Here is a 4,165-nt window from a genome sequence, read left to right on the forward strand (position 1 = left end):
AAACTCAAGCAAGCAGCGTAGTTCCTGTCCACAGCAAGTTTGGCACATTGCATTTCTAGCTCTGTTTGACTGACAGACCAATCTGATTGCAAAGCAGTGAAGCACACAGAGCTCCAGAGCTGCCCACAGCCCAGGGACAGCTGGGTTTTCTCTCTCAGCACATGCTGAGTCTTTGTCCAAATTTGTGCCTGTCATTGCACATTTAATGGAAAAAGCTTTAAAACAGCATCTGGGGAGCTCATGTCTAAAACTGAGAACACCAGTGCACCTTAGTTTTGGCTTCATTCTTAAGCGTCTCCAATGGATAATCTGTTTTCTTCATTTGAAACAGGACACTGCTCTCACCAGCAGAATTAGGGTGCAGGCAGGGGAGGATCCTGGGTTTAGTCACAGCCCTGCTAGGATCTGAGAAGGGCACTCACCTTGTCAGGGAGGGATGAAGAGGACAATCCTCCTGAGAAGCCCTGGCTCCGGATTAGGGTGGAGATGGGAGGCAGGATGGCAAGCACGGGAGGCGAAAAAGTTTCTAAAATGAAAATAAAAACGAATGTTGAGCTAGGAAACACACCATCTTCTAGTCCTGGGGTGTAGAGGAAAGCAAATCACAGGGAATTACGGTTATCTGGGATTTTAACAGGAGTGTACATGACAGCTCTGTAAAGCCGGGAGCCACAGGAGCACTTCCTAAAACAAATAGCTCAGTAGACCTTATTGCAGAGGCCACTTTTACAAATTTCCACGCGACTGAGCTGTGCATCTGTTCTGTTTGTACTGCCTGCAGACACTGCTATAAAGTACTGTACATTGATGTAACTGAGCGAAGGAGACAATGATATAACCATGCACTGTACAAGATTTATTAAAATAGTTAAGTTATAACTCCATCTCCGTCTCTTTCACTGGGTTTTCATAATGCTTTGTCACTGAGAGTCTCAGAAACTCAGCAGAATGTCTGAAACCACACATTTCCTTTTGGGTTTGGGGACTGACATTCAACAGAAGGATGTTACGGCCTGGATAGCTGTGTCTTAAGAATAGGGGCAAAGCATGAGAAGGCTGCACAAAAGCACATTCTTGCCTCTCTGGAAGGGGAACGACTGTGGCAGCTGTCCCAAGTGGAACCATACAGAAAGACAGAACAGCATAACCCCATGACTAGGAGCCTGTTAACACGGATTCTCCAACATTTCCAGCCAAGAGCCATCCTGTTTCCAGAAGCAAAAGTTTGTCTTCTCTTTTCCTTAACAATTAAATTACCCAGCTGAAATAACTGGTAATTCCTTCTGTAGATGTTTTGGAGAGTACAATTTCCAAGTGGGCCCACACTAACAAGATCACCTCTTTTACAGCCTAAATAAAGTTCAGGCGAACCACGAGCCCAAAACACCTGCCTTACTGGGCCGAGGGCTCTCTCAGCGCCTGGAGCTGCACTCGATAAACCATTTCGAACCTTGCCACAACGGCGGGGAAGGGAGCCCAGAGCGCTCAGCTCCTGCAGCGGGGCACCACCGACGCGGCCCCGAGCCTTCCCTCACGGCCGCCTCCCTCAGGGGCTGCCCGCCGCCACCTTGCGGCACCGGCCGCGCCCGGGCCCCGCGCGGCCACGAGGGACGGGTGGCTCAGGGGCGGGTCGGGCGCCGTACCGGCCGCGGGGAAGACTGCCGGGGGTTCTGGCGACACGGAGACTCCGGGGACAGGAGGTTCCGGGCCCGAGAGATCTCGGGGCCAGGAGACTCCCCCGATACGCTCCGTCGGGGACGATGGCGGCGTCACGGTCGCCAAGGCGAACCCCCGCCCGGCCCTCACGAACCAGCCAATCAGAATCGCTCTCCCTCCCGCTGCCCCGCCTCGGCTCCTCCCGCGGCCTCGTCCGTCTCCTGTCCGCGCTCCTGATTGGCCGCTGCCGCCCAGCCAGGCTGGGATTGGCGGCGGGCGGCGGGAGCGCGCGGGCCGGTGCCCTTCGGGCACGTACCGTCCCTCCTGGGCGCGCGAGTCCCCCGGAGCCGCGGACGTGTCGGTGTCCCCCGTGAAGCGGCAGAAGGTGGAGTCGGCGCTGGACCAGCTCAAGCACCACACCACGGTGGTGGCCGACACCGGGGACTTCAACGGTGAGAAGCGGCATGAGGGGATCCTGTCTCCGCAGCTTCTGCTTAGCCCCCTCTCCCGCCCCTCTTCACGGAGAGTGGGCGAGCCCGGCCGAAGGGGCGCGCGCTGCGGGGACCGACCCACCCTGGGGCCGGAGGGGGGGCGAGCGGGACGGCGCTGGGTCTCCATCCCAGGGCAGACCCCGCCGTGATTTCTCCCAGTTTGCCCTCGAGTGTGCCCTGACCACTCCGTTCAGCTCTGCGTGCTGTCAAGGAGAAGTGCCAGACTGAAGCCAGGCTCTGCTGTTCTAATTAATTTTGGGTTTTCTTCCAGTGGGCTGTCTAGATCTGGGACTTGTTTGGGGTTTTTCAGACTCACGCTTGGACGGGGCTTGGAGCAGCCTGGCCCAGTGGAAGCGAGTGGAACTGGATGAGCTTCAAGACTCCTTCCAACCCAAACCATTCCAGGATTCCATGATACGCTTAAAAACTGATTTGGGGTTGGAGAGAAAGAAGGGAAATGATGCTTTTTATTTGTTTCACTTGAGCTGTACATTGATCTTCTCCCTTTTTGCATTTCCAGGATGCAGAAAGTGAGAAGGAACTTGAGGAGATGTGCTCCGTCCAAGAGACATAATTTTGAAAAAACTCATCTCACTGGATACTGCAGCAACAGTAAAATCCCAAATGGATTTCATGATCCTGACAATTCTGAGTGCACTTCAGGGATAAGGCACAAGATCTTACAGAAAAACAGACGCAGCAGCACAGATCCAGGAAAACATCTTGGAATTAATGGCATAAAATCGTGGTTTATTTTCCTGCATCTGTTTGATTTTAGGATCCCTAAAAATGTTACATTCCTAGCATCAGGGGTCAGGGGGTAATTTAGAGGTAGTTGGTGATAAATATTTTTGGTTAGATGTAGGGCAGATATTTATGCCTTACATAACTCTGTAATATAAATATGTATTATATATTAGGGCATATAGCTATCTATTTATATATAACCTATTTTTTATGTGTGCCCAGATATAGTTTATATCAGACACTGTGCCTGTCTGAAGGCCTTGCTACTGCGCTCCTAACTCATTCCTGAGGAAAATATCAGGCAAAAGTTGTTAGGTTTAACTGGTTCCTCTTTTCCTTAATAATTATTTTACTCAGTTGGAATAACTGAGAACAGCTGTTAGAGATGTGCAGTTCCCAGTGGGACCAAGGCATTTTTTTGCACAATGCAGAGTGGCGTTTAAGGTAGTCAGAGAAGTGAGGATTAGGATTTTGAATGCTCTTGGGCAACAAGGCTGGCCAGAGATCCCTCCTAACTCACTGTGGGACAGCAAAAACCCCACAGCCAAGGGTAACCAGGGATTGTGGGGATGGAGAATTTAATGGCATCAGGTGGCAGCAGTGCCAGTTCAACTGATAAAAAAGTAAATCCACGCCTGCTCTAGAGGAGTATTGTTCCTGGACGTGTGTAAATACAGGGACACCTCTTTACTCTCAACTGAGGGAGGTTTGTGGTTGTGGTGCCAGTTTACCCTTGAGAGTTCCAGGCTTTATTTCAGCTCCCCTGGCCCGGCCTGATGTGCGGCAGCGGCGCGAGGGCCGGAGCCGTTCGCTGGCTCTGGGAACGCAGATGCCGTCATGGCCCAGTGGGGGGGGGAGCTTAGGCTGTGGTGGCAACCTCAGAAAGGGATCAGATGGCTCCTGGAACTGCCCAGAGTGCAGGAAGGGAGGGGGAACTGAACTGCTCCCACAGACCCCTGCTGGGCTATGGTTCTGGGCCAGGCCCATCAGAAAAGTGGCAGCATCAGTGGCACCTCAGTTGTTACTGTCCTTGGAACTCTCAGGATCAGGATGAAATCACGTTCATGCACTACTGGGAAAGCAGGATCAGTGCTGTAACTCTCTACACTCTCTCTCCAGGAGTGCCTTGGGTCACAGCAATTTAATGTGTGGAATAGTTTCCTGTGTCTGCCTGGGCAGCTGCAGTTATTGCACAGGCATTCAGGGCTGACAGTTCCCTGCAGGGAGAGCTCAGCACATGTGCCCAGAGGCAATCCCAGCATCTGCAAGAA

This window comes from Coloeus monedula (assembly GCF_965178545.1).
Source record: "Coloeus monedula genome assembly, contig: HAP1_SCAFFOLD_68, whole genome shotgun sequence".
In the NCBI taxonomy this organism is placed as follows: domain Eukaryota; kingdom Metazoa; phylum Chordata; class Aves; order Passeriformes; family Corvidae; genus Coloeus; species Coloeus monedula.